Raw genomic sequence first — 18727 nt, 5'->3', positions numbered from 1 at the left:
ACAACTGTAGCCCATGGCATAAAGTTATATTCAGTGTTTATAGTGTACACCTCTGTAATTGTGTTACTTACCAAACAAGAAAGCAGCACTAATTAGTGTAAGGTTTTGGTCCTGTACACAAAAAAGCCCAGTGAAACCAAATGAGCCACATGAAACAAAGGACAAAGACTTTGTTGCTTGCTCCCACACACACACATGAAGAGGAGGCAGGCACCAATACTTGTTCCATCATTTTGAACTCTGGGAGAAGGAAATAAAAATGCCTGATTAGAAGGAACTGTATCACTATGCTGCTTGGAATTCAGAGAGGGCAATATTTCTAAGCACAAGCAAGGGATCCCCAAGCTTCTTAGTTTGAGTTAACCCTAATGGAGAGCTTGCATAGATAGCAGCTACTATCACCTTTTGGACCCAAGCACTGTAGCTCATTAGTGTATGTATGTTTACCTGATTTAACCTTGTAAATAACTCATTTTTTTTCCTAGTTAATAAATATTTAGTTAGTATAACAACACTGGCTACAAGTGTGTCTTTGAGGTACATCTGAGCTGGGGTAAGGGACTGGTCCTTTGGGTCTGGAAGTAACCTGAATATTGTTGTATCACAAAATATTGTTGTATCACATATTGTATCACAAAAGCAAACCTGTCTAGGTGGCAAGATGCCCCAGAGTACCCAAGAGGACTGTCTGTCACTCCATGTTAAAGCTGTTGTAGTGCTTGAGGAATTCACACCCGATACTTGGTTGGTGACAAAAAGGATAAAACATACAACCAGTTTGGAGTTTGTGCCCTGTTTCTTAACAGTCTTTCCTGAGGTTGCCACTCATGATCGTGAGCCAGAGTTGCTGCAGTTAGCCCATGACTGCTCATTTGTTGGACACGTAGGCTGGAGAGAACCTCTTCTTGGTGAGTAGAGGCAGTGCATCAAAGGAAGATGTAGTCCGACTGGGGACCCTGGCCCATAGTGCAGAATGGGAAAATGAGGAAACCAAGCAACAACTCCTAGGAGACACCATAGCAGCATATCCACATTAAAATATTTTGGTTTTTGACAGAAACATTTCAATTTGGGGGCATAAGTTTTCCAGATGAAAAACTGAAATTTTCCTTAGGAACCAGATGATTTTTGTGAATATTTTAGTTTTGTCAAAAAAAAATTCATCGAAAAACAGTTTAAATAGAAACCTTTTGATCAGCCCTAAACAGAAGTTTTCAGACAGAAATGTGACTTTTAAGTCAGTGGTCTCCCTTTAAAGAAATACTGTAGATGCTGTTAGTACTAGCCCAACAATTTGATCTATGTGAGTAGAAGCCTATGGGCTAGACTTACTCATGTTCATAATCATTTACTCACAGGAGAAGTCCCACTGAAGTCAATATGCCTGGATTTATAGGAATACTCGGGAAAGTACATGTTCACCAACATGAACAGAGGGTTGCAGAGACTAACCCCATCTGTTTTTAATGTTTTTTTCTTGTTTTGCCTCCCAGTTATATGCAGACATTTATGGAAATCTGTTAGGATTTTGCTATCAGAACCACAAAGGGAGCAAGATTCTTATAAATCTCAGTAGAACTCCTGCATTCAGGAACAGAGATAAAACGTACTTTGGGGCAAAGCAGCCACTTGTGCCGTGTTTGTGTCCTGTGTATGCATTTGCCCATGCACTGGGAAAACCTGGCACTTATCTGTGATAAGGTTCCATTACTGTTCATTTATGCAGACATGTAGTTGTTGAAGCTCTTTGTTCAATTAACAGCAGGACACTTGGAAGAGATTACTCCAACTTTTAAGGTTAGGTGAATTTTTGCTCTTCCAAAGTTAACAAGGTGCTAGGCAAACAAAACAGTCTCACAAGCTGCCAAAATAAATAAATGGTGCTCTCTGGGTCTCTCTTCCAGAATTATGTCAGACAGATTAAGCTGGGACAAATTTAGCAAGTCTGTTTGGTTGGACTGATGGGGGGGAGTAAGAAAGCCTGGTTGGGGAAGTATGGAATTGTGGATGAAACCCATGGTTCCAGGACTACAAATTCTATCTGGGTTTTGGTCCCATCTCTAACTTAATCTTCGGCATAACTTCAAGCAAAACACTTAACCTACCTCTCTTTGTTTCAGTTTCTCCATCTGTAAAATAGGAATAAATTACTTACCTCTCCCATGGGATGCTGTGAAGTTCAACTCATTAATGTTCGTAAAGCACTTTTAATTTCTACACTGCCTTCCATTTGAGGATGGCAAAAGACTATCATTACAAAAACCCTCCACATTAGTAATTTAATTGACATTTTTGGAGCATAACAAACAGAGCCAAGTAGTAAAATATAATCATGAAGAAGCTAATATGAGATTAAAATACAAACAACTGCAATACAAAGAAAATGATGTACCATAGCTATTCTCATAGCATTATCTACACTTTACATCTGGGACAGTAACAGCCAAGAGACAATGCATTATGTCAATTCTCACCAACAAAACTTAAAAGCCAGTCCGACTCTGAAGAGCAATCCAATAAAAATAGCTCCTCACTCAACCATTCAGTTTCCCTTTGTGTATTCTGACTGCTAGCTGTTTACTTTGTTGAGCCCTTGTCTACACTGAAGGATAACTTTGATGCAGTAATCACTGTACTAGTACTCCTGCTACTTTAAGCAAAGAGGAAGTCAAGATTGGGTTTGCACCAATTAAACTAATTGGTACAGCTTGATTAGCTCACTCCCAATTAGCTCAATTAGTGCACACTCTTGCCCATCCTATGGTTCAATAATGGTGAAGCTACATTTTAAAGAAAGCTGGTGAATGTGTGTCATGAGCACTGACCTGCAAAGGGGAATCTCTTCTCCTGTAACATTCTTGGATCTAATGAAGTAGTTTCCCTATACTAAATAAGCTCTGTGGGCCCCCTTCTGATCTTACCGTATACCACTGTGCATCAGAAATACTGCTATTGAGTCACTGGAGTTACACCAATGTAAAACAGGTGTAAGTAAGGTCATAACAGTCCCAATATTTTAGGAAGAAAGGTTCTACATTGCCATCCAATGAAATCAGCACCTCACAGATGAATGAATATTCCTTTTCACACTGCTCTCTATTACCATCCGAGTTCAACAACATAAAACTAATTTGCAGGATGAGACAATCAAATCTAGGTGACTTTTATTAGACCATCCTGGAGACTTTGAAGTGTGCCATTGAAATTAGTGAAATGAAAGGGAAAAAACTCAAGCTGCTTTCTTTCCCCTTACTCCCTCCTTGTCTTTGCAGCTAGCAATCACACAGATCACTAAGACACAGATGGATTACCACACTCAAAGGAGTATTGGTATTTTATTGATGAGCCTCTCAAATCATCACTAAAACCATATAAGCTGTTCACTTCCCAGCTGGAGTTAAATGGACTGATGACTGTTGTCTCAGCCTTCACTGATGATAAACGAGGCCACCCTACCCACTCAGGTCCTTGACCCAAATTCACAGTTAGTCCAATGACCCAGCCAAAGACTTGAGAGAGAGAGAGAGAGTGAGTGTATGCCTAATGAAGCTTGTCACCATTTTTACTATTGTTCTCCATCACTCTGGCTGTAATTGATTTGTCAAAACAGTTATTTTTCAATAATCAACCTAGCAGCCAAGTCACCTCATAAAAGTTAAATCTGGCTTGCTCTCTGCTTTTCTCCATGGCTAATGCACCCAACAAAGTACAAAAAAAATGCCCCTCTAAAACTTTTCTCCATCTTATTACAGGAAGGCAAGTGGAGATAACCTTGTATAAATACATACATTGTTTAAATAATTGCTATTTTTATTCCTAAACAGTGTGATACAGGAGGGCCAGGGAGCAGTGGGAGAGTGGTAGAGGGGAAATATATAAGCCTGAGGCTAATTAAGGCGTGGTTCCCTGTAGACTGGGGGGGGGGGCTACAGGTTAATTGGAGTACCTGTAGTCAATTAAGGCCCTATTAGGAACCTAATAAAACCCCCTGCTTCAGGCAAGCAGGGAGGAGGAGGAAGGAGAGAGGACTGGAGCTTGGAGGTGTGTTTTAAAAAACTAGAGAACCAGAAAAACCAGGGAGACCCTGCCCCAGCAGGGGAGACTCCCTTTCCCAGTGTCTAAGGATTGAAGGTACGCGCACCCAAGGTGGGGAAGAGGGCAAGAACCCTCAGGGGTTGAGAGGGGCTGGGGCTCAGAGTGAGAAGCAAATCCAGACCCCTACCCCGCTTCCCTCCTCTATCACCTTCCTGGGCCACCAGTGGTGCCCTCAGTGCCCCAAGAGCAGGGACAGCATCTTAGCCCCCCGCCAAGAAAAGCGCAGGACCCACCATACTAGCATCAGTCATCTTGTCACAACGGCTATAAAGAATTGGGGGTCACCCATTAAAATTAAAAGGCAGCAAAACAAACAAAAGGAAGTAGTTCATACAACAAACAATTAACTAGTGGAATGTATTGCCAGGGAATGTTGTGAAGACCCAGACTGTAACTGGATTCAAAAAAGTATTAGATGAATTCATGGAGAATATCTTCAACAATAGTTATTAGCCAAGATAGTCGGGGCACAACCCCATACTCTGGGTGTCCCTAAGCCTCTCACTGACAGATCCTGGGACTGAACAACAGGGGATGGATCACTTGATGATTGCCTTGTTCTGTTCATTCCCTTTCAATAATCTGGCATTGGTCACTGTCAAAAGACAGGATACTGGGCTAGATGGATCATTGGTCTGACCCAGTATGGACATTATGTTCTTATTATTTGAATTATCTTAGCAACTAGAGGCTCTAATAAAAGGTCAAGCACCAATTGTGCTAGTTACTATACAAAGGCATATTAAGAGAAAAATCCCTGTCCCAAATATTTTACAAGTTTGAACTGATAAAACAGACAATCGGTGATAGAAAGGAAGGGTTATAAACATCCCCATTTTATAGAGGGGTAACTCTGGCACAAAAAGATTAAATCGGAGATCTCCAAAAGTTTTCCATATGTACTCAACTTTAAGCAATAATATTTGTACAAAATATTTCTTGTGAGGTATCATATGAAAGCTAACAACATGGTGGTTATTAATATCATTGTAAAATGCATATGATGTTTTATGTGAAGTTACGAATTCCCTCTGTATGATGTTACCATAACATGTTTAAGACAAGACAGCTTAGCCCAGGCAAAGGTGATAAACAGGTATGTCCTAGACAAAAGAATATGGTATTACCTCAAATTACATATTATCAGTAAACTAAGACATCAAGCTAAACCGAATGGAGTTATCCTGATCCTGAAATCAAGAGAGAATTAACCTGGCTCCTGCACACCAGAGACATGCAGGAGACTGATTCCCAGGAATCCTTCCTGACCTGTAAAATAAAGACATCCCTTTTGGGATACAAGGATGAGAGAGAGACTCCATTTTTATCCTTCACTTTAGCAGACAAAGGAACTAGGGGATTTAATCTCCATGATGCATCTGGCCAGCAAAAGCTGGTAAGGATACTGTGGGTCAGAGAAACCATCTTGAACAAAGACTGCTGGATTAAGTTTTAAACTTTAAATGTGTGTTTTCACTTTTATTTGTTTGTAACCATTTCTATCTTTATCCCTTTCATTTGGTATGACTTAATCCACGCTTCTTTTGTTAATAAACTTGTTTTGCTTTCATTGTAAAGCATTAGTGCTGGGTAAATTCAATAAACTGTATGCTTCAGGAAAACTGACAGGTTGGAGTGTTTTACTGTCTGTAAAGGCAGCAAACCAAACACTTCCTCTGTGAGGGTCCAATGAGAGGCACAGTCCATTCAGAAGGACACTTTGGTGGCAAATTTAGGGCTGGAATGATACTAAGGTCAGCCTGCAAGGAGTAACCAGGTTGGGCGTTTGTGGGCTGCTGGCAGGCTGTAAGCGGTCAGAGCCCCAGACCCAAGCTGTATGTCCAAAAGATGCCTTGGGTAACAAGGAAAATGATGATCAAACCCCTTATTGGCCTGGCTGAACGCCAAAACATCACATCTTTAGGCACCTCAATTCCTTGGAAAAATCTGTCCCTAAGTGACTTGCCCAAGGTCACAGAGTAAGACTGAAAGAGTCAGGAACTGAAATCAGGTCCCCGGCACCACAGTCCAGTGCTTTATTCATAAGACAATGTTTCCGATGAGGTTGGTCTCCTTTCCTTACCCATTTTACAATGTACTAGCACCACTCTGGGTTATTAAAATTGACAGGCTTGTAAAAAGCTAATTTACTTATCATTTATAGCATCTGCTGAAGTAGACAGATCTGTTTCTCATCAGTTTCATTCTTTGGTTTCCATGCACTAGAATGATGGGGCCATGAGTGGCTGCAAACTCTGCAGAGGTATGTTTAATTTAGATTTTTAATCCATGAAAAGATTTTGTTTTTAAGATATCATGGCCCTGATTTTAAAAAAATTAAGATTGTACTAAACCAGAAATGAAGTTTGACAATAGTGTATTTGATCAAAAAATTAGTGCAACATACTGCATCTACCTAGTTATTATTAACATTTAAGCCACACACTGTTGTCATCTACATAGCCACTCAAGCAACAACAAACAGATATACCTTACAGGAGTGTTGTGAGGATTAATTAGTTAATAACAGTAAAACACTTTGAAGGTGTAAAGCTGTGCTACATAAGTGCTAAGTGCTGTGCCATTATATATGAAGAAATGAAGGAGAATTTGATAGGTGAAATTCTACTAGACTGTGTGTGCTTGAAAAGTAATTACAGCAACAGTACAAGTTATTTTCTTGGTTAATATGACAATCCATGTCCCAGCCCATCAAACCATTGTTCCCAAAGAGTGACTACTGAGTGGAACTAACAGCTCACAGCAATGGAACTGTTCTCCAGAGAATATAATGCACATCACTACTCCTGGAAAACTGAAACAAAGATGACAAGCACAAGGAAACCACCAGAAAGCAGTGGTCCTTTTATCCTCCAGAACAGTTGCTGAACTGGGGTGGGAAAGGACAAGAGGAGGGGGTGGGAGTGCCAAAAATAGAGGATGTTCAAGGGGAATGAAAAAAGAAACTAAAAGGAGCAGGTCCAAGGAACTGTAAATTTTTCTCATGTTCTTTTTATTATTTTGTTGTTCCACTGCTAATCAGACACAAGTGGCACCTTAATTTACCTGAGAAGCACAATCATACACAGTAATGCCTAGGTATATTTCCAACATATACCTCAAGTAGCTTTGCTTCTTCTTGCTTTATACATGCTAAGATGAGGGCCAGATTCTGATCTCAGCTGCAGGGGAGTAAATCACAGGTCACGCCTCCTGTAGGCACCAACTCCATGGGTGTTCTGCGGTTCAAGTACCCACTGAAAAAAAATAGGGGATGCTCAGTACCTACAGGGCCAGATTAATTTTTTGTGGGCCTTGGCACTCTGTCATTGTGGCCCAGCCTCCTCTCGTCCTCTTCCTACCGAGGCCCCGCCTGCCACTCCGCCCAAAGGCCCTGCCCCCATGCGGCCTCTTTACACCCACAAGGCCCCGCCTGTCACTTACACAGGTGGGAGAAGAGGGTGGAGAGCAGCAAGAGGGGAGAGAAAAGAGAGGAGCGAGCAGTGGGCAAGGCCTCGGGAAGAAGAAACACCCATGAGCCACAGTGTTGCTGACAGTTTCATCCAAAAAGCTACAGTGAGACAATGTCTTTCAACTGGGACATTAGTGAAGACAGCTTGTAGGTGAGTGCAATGATTTTAATATATTGTAATTCAAGATAATTACTGTATATATTCATTCATAAGCCGAATATTTTTGTTAAAAGAGTGATGCACCAAAGAGCAGGGGTCAGCTTATTAACGGGTCTACACCAAAATTTGATGATTTTAAACTCTATGGAATCATTGAACTGAATATCTAATACATGTTGTTTTGTTTACCTGGAGTATCTGCAGGCATCGAGCCCCTCAGCTCCCATTGGCTGGGAATGGTGAACCGCAGCCACAGGGAACTGAGGGGTTCCATGTCTGCAGATGCTTCAGGTTAGGGGGAGGGATAGCTCAGTGGTTTGAGCACTGGCCTGCTAAACCCAGGGTTGAGAGTTCAATCCTTGAGGGGGCGATTTAGGGATCAGGGGGCAAAAACTGGGGATTGGTCCTGCTTTGAGCAGGGGGTTGGATTAGATGACCTCCTGAGGTCCCTTCCAACCCTGGTGTTCTATGAAATAAACAAAACGTCCCGACCTGCCAGTGGCTTACTCTGGCAGGCCGGGAGCCAAAGTTTGCCGACCCATTTATTGACGTCAATACTGCAGCCTTTTAAAGTTGCAAAGGCTTTGTTTAGTGGACTAGATTGGCGTGAAAGGAATACTAAAAGAGCAGTGCTGCAGATCTGCATGACATTTGACCTGTCCATTTCACAAAATGCTGTGCCTTACAAGCCAATCATAAAAATACAATGAACGATAGTACTATAGCACTCATGTCAGTCTGCTACTGTGTAATTTGATCTCTTCATGTATTTCAACCAATGGACCTCATAAGTCTCGAGCCAATATGAAAATATAACGTGCAGAATCGATGGAATTTCTAATAAAATTGAAATAGCTGGTTATCCCCACAGACATGCCAATCTACAGGGCTGCTTTGAAATAAACAAAGAACAAAAATAATTGTACAGCGATAAAGCAGGTGACATTCCTGAATAAAATCCTACAAAATCTAACACTACAATAATAATAATCTATTTTCATACTAGTATTTAAAATGAACAACAGTGAAATCAAAAGAACAAAGTCTGCTTATCACGCAGCGTTCACACTTAAAGTTATTGAATATGCAGAAGCACACAATAATTGCACTGCTGCTCATGAATTCTGTATCAATGAGAAGCAAGTAAGAGAATGGCAAAAAAATAAAACACTAAAAGGCATGCCAAGAAGCAAGAAAAAATGTCCAATGAGGTGCTCTTCATTTCCTGAGCTGGAGAGAGATCTCAATAATTGGGTTGTTGAATGTCTTCAAAATGGGTACATTGTCACTAGAACTGGAATTCATCTGCGTGCTCTGAAAATGTCGAAAGATAATAAATACAGGTCAGTAAAGCCATCAGTATTTCTCGCATCAGCGGGTTGGTGTACTCGCTTCATGAACTGTCATAGTCTCTGTCTTCGTCAGCGAACAAAGATAGTGCAAAAGCTGCCAAGAGATCTGAAAGAAAAAAAATCGAATCTTTCCAAAGGTTTACTATAAAATATGGAAAGCAATATGTATTTGAACCGTCACAAATAGGAAATATGGACAAAACACCAATGACATTTGTTCTCCCGAGCAACACAATGGTAACTGGTGTTGGTGAAAAAGCAGTTTTAATTAAAACCACTGGCCACGAAAAAAATCCATTTTACAGTGGTTTTATCGTGTTTGGCAAATGGATCAAAGCTCCCTCCTGCTGTTCTTTTTAAAAGAAAAACCTTGCCTAAAAACATGAAATTTTCTGCTGGTGTCCATCATACGTGCATACTAAAAGGGATGGATGGATGAAAGTGAAACTACTGAATGGCTGGAAAAAGTGTGGAATAAGAGACCAGGAGCACTTTTCAAGAAACCTGCTATGCTCGTTTGGGACACGTTAAGGGCACACAAGACGGATGAGGTGAAAAATGTGGCCAAAAATATGAAAACTACTTTGGCTGTAATACCTGGAGGCTTAACTTCAGTTCTACAACCACTTGATGTCTGCCTGAACAAACTCTTTAAAGACAGGCTACGCAAAATGTGGTCTGAAAGGATGTGCTCAGGCATGGTGAAGTTGACAAAAGGGGGGAATCTTATGAAGCCCAAAATCAATCTGGTAGCCCAGTGGATCAAGGACACGTGGGTGTCCATTCCCTTGGAAAGGATAGAAAAATCATTTAGGAAATGCTGTATCAGCAATGCACTCAACGGGTCAGAAGATGATGCCATATTTGATGATGAAACAACAGAGGCTGATGATGAGAGTGTGAAGATGACACTGCCGACATCTACGATAACAATGCAGGTGCAGCTGTGACTGAAGCCAAGTTTAATTAACTGTTTTGTGAATCAGAAACTGATTCAGACTTTGAAGGATTTTAAGACTTTTTAAAGTCTCATACTGTTCTAAGAAAAGGAGTACTTGTGGCACCTTAGAGACTAACTAACAAATTTGAGCATAAGCTTTCGTGAGCTACAGCTCACTTCATCACGAAAGCTTATGCTCAAATAAATGTTAGTCTCTAAGGTGCCACAAGTACTCCTTTTCTTTTTGCGAATACAGACTAACACGGCTACTCTGAAACCTGTCATACTGTTGTAAGTTACTTGTTTTAAATATCCATTTACTGATTTTAAATATTGACTGTAATTTTGAAGGTGAATACATATTTGTTCAGTTATTATTATAACAAGTTTTTTCATTAGATTACATTAAAATAATTCTAGCAAAACTTTTGAGTGTGTTTCTTGTGACGCCAGCTTTTAAAATATAGCGGAGGTTGGAAAACTTCGGCTCCTGGCCCATCAAGGTAAGCCGCTGGCGGGTCGGGATGTTTTATTTACTTGGAGCGTCTGCAGGCACAGAGCTCCTCAGCTCCCCATGGCTGCAGTTTGCCGTTCCCAGCCAATGGGAGCTGGGGGAAGTGGTGCCACTGCCTGCAGCTCCCATTGGCTGGGAACGGCAAACCACGGCCACTAGGAGCTGAGGGGCTCTGTGCCTGTGAACACTCCAGGTAAACAAAACATCCAGGCCCACTAGTGGCTTACCCTAATGGGCCCGGATCCAAAGTTTGCCGACACCTGAAGTATAGGGTCAGCTTATGAAAGGGTCATGCAGTTTTTGCTATTTTTACCTATCCATCTTGGGGAGGGGGGGTCAGCTTATAAACAAATGGGCTAATGAATGAATATATAAAGTATGTAGTTCATTTAATAATGATTAAACTCTTAAGATACCAATGATAGACATATATTCAATAACTAGAATATGAAAGAAGTGTATAAATATGCTGAAAATAGCCTCCATCAAAACTGGCAGAGAGCTCCTCCCCCCTAAACACACACCCCTCTTCAAAAGCACCCACCAGCAAAAACAAAAGTCAGCGCCTGTGACTCCACTGACTTTAGAGGTTATTCTGGATTTGTAATGCTGTCAAGGAGATGAAAATCCAGCTCAGGGCTTTAAAAACATTAAAACAACAGGCCTTACCTGGCAGAGCTTGAATCATTTATGTCAGAGACAACACATCAACTCTTTTGGCCACACAGATCTCCAGTTAAACTCAGTATGAGAAAGTAATTACTAGAATTCGTTTTGCTTTTTGGGAGATGAAGGGGAACAAGGTAAAAATACTAAAAAACTATGATAATACAACTTTAGAATTTGCACATTTAAGCATCATTATTCAAGTGGGAATTAAGGGTAAGCACTCATCTTTGACTCTGCCCTCTTGCATATTACACCACAATGATATTTAATTAGCTGATCACGCGATGTTTTTCAAGCCATATGTTTATGCAGTGATGTTAACTGTACACCCAACTTGGAGTGTTTTCTGCAACTTTAGAGACACATTTATCTAATGAAATTTGTGTTTGTGTAATTACTGTATCAGAATTCATGTGTGCAATGATCCTTAACTGTAAAACCTTAAAATGTGATTCTATTCTAAAAAGTGGCTCTATAGACACATCATGCTTACAGAGTGAGTAACAAGCCATAAGAGTGAAAATTAGCTTGCGCCGGGTGGGCTTTGTCCAACTGCTGCCTCTTAAACTCTCCTATCCCAGGAGTATGCATCCATGCACTTGGGCCATAAGGCAGCAACTAGCCTCTTATGCTTCATGGTCAAGCACAGTAATGGTCCTGCTAAAAAGGCACTGGTCCATCAAATGGTTACCTTGGCATCTTAATCACTGCAAAAACTGACCGAGTGCAAGTGCAGAGGCAACCTAATGGCCCAGTACGAGAGCTGCCTCTGACTCTAAAGCATATTCTGAGATGTACACTGCATGTGCAATGCATGTCTGAAGATGTGCACTCTTATCAGCTTCCCCATGTTAAAGTATGCAGTGCCTTCATTTAGCATCATCAGTTTATTGTATCTATCATACATGGCAGTAGCAGGGAGGAGCACATCTAGGGGTGGGACTGGGGAAGTGTGGATCTGCTTGATGGCCTCATCACTCAGGAACTGAGTAACTCCTCACAGGCAGAGAGCCAAGCAGTGTTGCAAAGCTCGCTTGTAGATATCTTGTGCTGGGATTTAGTCCTGTGACATAGAGGTAAATGGTAACTGGGATAAAATACATGATTTTACAAAAGGTAGAACTTGCCAGACCAACCACATCTCTTTCTTTGAGAAGATAACTGATTTTCTAGATCTAATCTATCTGGATTTCAATAAAGTATTTGATACACTTCCACATGAGAAATTATTAGCGAAATTGGAGAAGATGGGGATTAGTACGAGACTCAAATGGTGCATAAGAAACTTATAAAAAGGAAGACTACAACGGGCCATGCTGAAAGGTCAACTATCAGGCTAGAGGGAGGTTACTAATGGAGTAACTGAGGCCTCAAGCATTGGTCTTGGAACGCATTTTATTTAATATTTTCATTAATGACCTTGGCACAAAATGTGGGAATGTGCTAATAAAATTTGTGGATGACAGAAAGTTGGGACATATTGCCAATAAAGTGGAGGGCTGGAATATCATACAAGAAGATTTAGACAACCTTGAAAACTGTTGCAATAGAAATGGGATGAACTTTAATAGTGCAAAGTACAAGGTCATACACTTAAGGACTAACAAGAATTTTTGCTATAAACCGGGAATGTATCAGTTGAAAGTGACAGACTTGGGTGTATTGGACCATCAGACGATGACAAAGTTGCCAATGTGATACAGCCATGAAAAGGAAAATGAAATCCCTGGATGTATCAGGCGAGGTATTTCCAGTAGAGATAGGGAAGTGTTATTACCATTATACAAGGTGCTGATGAGATCTCATCTTGAATAGTGTGTGCAATTCTGATCTCCCATGTTTAAGGAGGATGAATTCAAACTGGAACAGGTGCAAAGGAGGACTACTAGGACGACTAGAGGAATGGAGACCCTATGTTATGAGGAGAAGACTTAAGGAGCTTGGCTTCTTTAGCCTAACAAAACAAAGGATGAGGGGAGACATGATTGTCCTCTATAAATATACCAGAAGGACAAACACCAGGGGAAAAAAAGGAGTTATTTAAATCAAGGGTTAATGTTGACGCAAGAATAAATTAATATAAACTGGCCATCAATAAGCTTAGGCTTGAAATTAGATGAAGGTTTCTAACCAGGAGAGGAGTGAAGTTCTGGAATAGTCTTCCAGGGAGTGTAATGGGGTCAAAAAACCTAATTCGGTTTAAAACTGAGCCTATAAATTTATGGAGGGGATGGTATGAGACTGACTACAATGCCATATGGTCCATCTGCAACTGCTATTAGCAAATATCTCCAGCAGCTGGAGATGGAACACTAGGTGGGGAAGGCTGAGTTACTACAGAGGATTCTAGCCAAGGTATCTGGGTAGTGGTTCTTGCCCACATGCTCAGGATTTAACTGATCACCATATTTGGGGTCAGGAAGAAATTTTTTCCCAGGTCAGATTGGCAGACACACTAGGGGAAGTTCATCTTTCTCTGCAGCGTGGGGCACAGGTAATTTGCTTATTTGAACTAGAGTAAATGGCAGATTCTCTGTGATTCGAAGTCTTTACATCAAGATTTGGGGAATTCAGTAACTCATCTAGAGGTTGTGGGCCTACTTCAGGAGAGGGTGGGTGAAGTGTTATGGCCTGCAATCTGCAGGAGGTCATGATGGTCCCTTCTGGCCTTGTAGTCCAAGCCCAAACGTCTACAGTGAAATAAAAGACCCATGGCATGGCCATGGCTGGCCCAGGTCAACTGACTCAGGTTCACAGGGCTTGAGCTGCAGTGTAGATGTTCAGGCTTGGACTGGAGCCTGGGCTGAGACCCCTTGAGGGGAGTTGGTCTCAGAGCCCAGTCCCTAGCCCGAGCCATAACATCTACACTGAATTTTATAGCTCTGCAGCCAGAGCCAGCTGACCAGGGCTCTGAGACTCCGTGCCACAAGTTTTTTTTATTGCCGTGTAGACGTACCTTATGAGTCTATGATACGTGGGTACAGATTCACATCATCCCAGCATTCTTATTACCCTTGGGGAAATGACAATTCTTTTTGTCAGAACAAACATTTGGGGTAAATGTAAAGAAAAATCTAGAGTTAGACTAACAATACTATCTCAGGTACTACATCTGTGACTCCACCTGTACTAGCCTCAAAATAATATTCCGGCAAGATTTCACTTTGCACATTATAACACTATTGCTACAAATACAGAATATTTAACACCCAAAATTGAACCTGGTTAGAGTGGTTATATAGTGAAACATTTGCTTTATATTGTGTGTTACTATTTTAAGTATCCTCAGTGCTTTCTGAATAGTTTATCCCTCTTCCCAGACAATTTATGTCACCAAATTTGGGGTAGTTACAAAACAACTCTGAAAAGCTGTCTAACTATTTTTGCCATGTTCTACTGTATTGATCTTTCATCAACACCTTGGTCAAAGTGAGAAACCATTCTCTTGAAGCTGAGAAGAGGGCAGTAGAGACTAAACCCAGGAAAAAGTAGCGGGCAGAAGACAATCTCTCTGAGATTACTTTCCATAAAATTGAACTAGCGACATCTGCTCAATCTACTGTAGATAAACAGCAAACTATTTTCCATCTCATTAACTCAGAGGATGAGATATTAAATAAACCCCGGGGGCCTCATGCTTTATCATCACATTTAAGGCTTGTCCCAGACTCCCTGCATTAGTATTTTCGTGCAAGAAAAACTAAAAATTGCATGTTTCTTTTATGCTTACCCATTTAAATTCCTAGATGACCTGAACCAAAGATGTCTCTGCTTAATCTAACTGTGTCTCTAATTACTAGTCACTTAGCCTAAATTATTAACCATGTCCTCAGCAGTGATGTATGGCACATGTAAATCTCCAAACAGGATTCTAATAGAATTATCTAATTCTATTAAACCGCAAACAACTACCCATTAAATATTTATTAGCAAGCTTGCATTCACTTAAGACAGATTGGAGTGTCAGCAAACCACTGTGCATTTCAAGTTTCAGTGCCATGGATTGAAAATGAACTAATCAGAACCATACCTATTGATTAACTACCAATTAGTTGGCTAATCAAACTCAACAAAAAAAAGATATGAAAAGAATTTACAAGTAGAGTATGGATCTTTTAAAAATATGAACTCTCTTCAAATAAACAAGTTTATTAAAGCCGAACTTACTTGATTATGTAAAGCTTTTAGCTTAGTCTACCGTAGGGCAAGGATGCTAGATGTTAAGTAATTACATTTTCTTTGCTGTGCCCATGAACTGTGCTTCTAATAAATGGGAAAAACTGTTTTAAACCACTTACAAGGTTCAATTGGATTTTAAATTCTCAATACAGCATGCTGAGATGGGGAGGGTCATGTCTATAAATTACAGAAAGTCTAACATGGCAACAATACAAATAAGCAAGTATTCAAAAATGTAAAGGCATGGACTTTTATCGACAGTGAGTCATAGGCAATAGCCACTACTCACTCTCTAAATATGCAAAGACCATAAAGGATATACTAAAAGGACAAGGAGAACAAAAAACAAAATGTCATAGTTCCCACTGAGACATATGTGGAGATGCAATGTAATAATCTAAGAATGTTGAGATGTAATAATTATATGAACACTGAATGCAACCTGCTCAGTGAGGTAAAGTTACTGTATAACTATGGAGCATGATTAGATTTTCCTGTACAAATGTTTTCCTCTAACTTAATAAGGGGCTGTGCAAAAAGCAAGCAGATAAGCAATGCAATAGCTATAGATAAGTACATCTCTCATTGAACACAGGGGTGTGGCGCAATTACAAGACAATGGCACTCTTCCAGGCCGTTGGCCGAAGTGACATAGCTGTGTTGCCAAGGCTGGGAACTAACACATCAAAGGGTTAGAAAGTTAAAAAGCCAGCTCAGGAGAAAGTCAATTGTCAGGAGTGTCCTAGGGAGACAGGTCGACAGTGAGGGCTTGTAAACACTACCATTTATACTGGTATAACTTATGTCGCTCAGAGGTGTGAATAAGCCACCCCTTGCTCCCAAGTGACAGAAGTTACACTGACCTCAGTGCCGGTGTGGACAGTGCTGTGTCAGCAGGAGAGCTTCTCCTGTGGATAAAGCTACTGCCTCTTATGGTTTTATTATGCCGACAGGAGAGCTCTCTCCCATCAGCACAGAGCGTCTTCATCAGACGCACTACAGCAGCACAGGTGCATTGGTGCAGCTCTGCAGCTATAACACTTCTAGTGTAGACTAGCCCTGAAAGAGGCTCTGTGGAGGGAGTCTAAAGAAGATGGGCCTTCCCCCCCAGATTCAGGGAATGATAAGCAAAGGGGAAAGACAAGCAAGCATATAGTCTTAGATTATTGTTTTTAAAATCTATTTTCTCTTACATGCTTTGGTTCTGAATGATTAATACTTAGTTTCAAGAAGGTTGTTCGGTCACTGGATACCAATAGTCATGGCTCCCAGTGGGAAACGAACTGCAGGTACTGATCCTCAGTGAAGCCACTAATCACAGTTGGTGCTAGAGGAATGCAAGCCAGGACCCAGTCCGAGAGTGGGGCTATGTCTACACTACGCACAATTGATTGACACAGTCGTGCAGCTAAAAGGTGGGCCGTGTAGCCATCTTCGTAGGCAGGAGAGAGCTCTCCCAGCAACAAAATAAATCCACCCCCCAGTGAGAGGCATTAGCTTTGTTGGCAAGTGCTGTCCACACTGGCGGTTTTCGTTCAGTAAAACTTTTGTCATTGGGGGGGGGGGGAGGTGTTTTTTTCACACCCCTGAACAACAAAAGTTTTACAGATGAAAGTGCAGTGTAGACAAAGCCTGGGAGAATCACACGGTTCCACCCAAGATGCCTGAAACCTAGAGAGGGTGTACTCAGAAGGACCAGGAGGAGTCAGAGGTGCATTTAGCCTGACAACTGTGATACCCAACCTTATGTTCTTGGAGGCCCCCCCCAATAAATTTGTACCCCACCATGCTGCATTCCCTCGCTTTCATGCCCCAATACACTTGCTGTCATCTCTCTCTTTCTTCTGTCAATGTGCCTGTCTCTTGACCTTTTCTGGCCTTTTGTTTCCTTCTTGCTTTTTACTGTGCATTTTCTCTCTCTGTATATTAAATAACTGTTAGTTCTTTTTCCTAAGTCTCTTTCAGTTCCCATTCAACAGAAGGCTGTAGGTTCCACTGATGGCTTTGTGAAGCAGGACCACATCCCTCCCGCCCCAGGCTGAACACCAACAGAAGCAGAAAAGAGAAGTTTGGGCCAATGAGTGTCTGTCTAAGGTTATAGTCCTAGGTATGTGATTTGCTCCCTTGGATTGCTCCAAAGGCCAATATGGGACAAGGGAGGGAAAGAAGGTAGACTTTAAGAAACAACCTAACACTTTACCCAAATCCACAAGAAGATATTCATAGTGTGATACTCCCTATTGATCGCCTCTGCCTCCCACCTTGAACTAGTCTAGCAACCCAGATCAGTGAGATTTTTCAAAATAATTCAGCATTGACTTAATTCTACTCTCACTGAAGTTAATGGTAACTCCCACCCAAGATGATAGAAGTTGGAAAATCCACCTCTGATGCTGCTTCAGGCAAATCAGTAATACAAAGAAAGAAGTAAGAAGAAAAACAAAATAATGGCAAATGAAAACAAGCTGCAGTCCAATCTAATTGGGTTTATGAGAAGTACTGAGTGCCCTCAACTCCTGGAGCTGAAAGGCTGAACACCCTTCAAAATCTGACCTTAAGTGAGCAAGTCATTCAGTGGAAATTCTCCTGATTAGCACTGTGTGATGCTAACATGTCCAATGTGAATAAAAGAGTTTATTATTGGTTTCCCACCAGTTCTGTTTGGTTGAACATTTTGGGCATTCACCCAATATTCTGGCAGTTTTCACAGTTGAAAGCTGATTTGCCCACCTGCAAACATTTCTTTCTGCCTGTGGGAACTGTATATAGCTCCATGTCAGACAGACCACTGGCAGGAAGATGGCTCAGAAGCAGCTGTTCCCCTACACTACTAGAGAACTGGGTACTTACAGAAAGAGCAACATGGGACCTACAGGGATAATGGATAGTTACGTGGGCAACACTGATGAATACAAAGTAATGCGCATCAGGAAAAATAATCCCAGATATACATGTACAATGGAGATTTCTAAATTAGCTATGACCACCCAAAAAAGATCTTGGAGTCACCATGTATAGTTCTCTGAAAATTTCCACTCTATGTGCAACAATGGTCTAAAAAGCTAACAGTATGTCAGGAACCATTAGGAAAGGGACAGAAAATAAGACAGAAAATATCTTAACGCCACTACATCAATCCATAGCCACACCTTGAATACCGTGTCCAATTCTGGTCACTCCATCTTAAGGAGGGTATAGTGGAAATGGAAAAAGGTTCAGAGAAGGGCAACAAAGATGATCAAGGGTCTGGAACAGCTTTCATATGAGGAGTGACTAAAAAGATTAGAGCTGTTCAGCTTAGAAAAGAGACGACTAAAGAGGGATATGACAGAGGTCTAGAAAACCA

The sequence above is a fragment of the Lepidochelys olivacea genome (assembly GCF_965140295.1).
Source record: "Lepidochelys olivacea isolate rLepOli2 genome assembly, chromosome: 8".
Lineage (NCBI taxonomy): Eukaryota > Metazoa > Chordata > Testudines > Cheloniidae > Lepidochelys > Lepidochelys olivacea.
The sequence above is the reverse complement of the archived record's forward strand: the minus strand, read 5'-3'. Positions refer to the sequence as shown.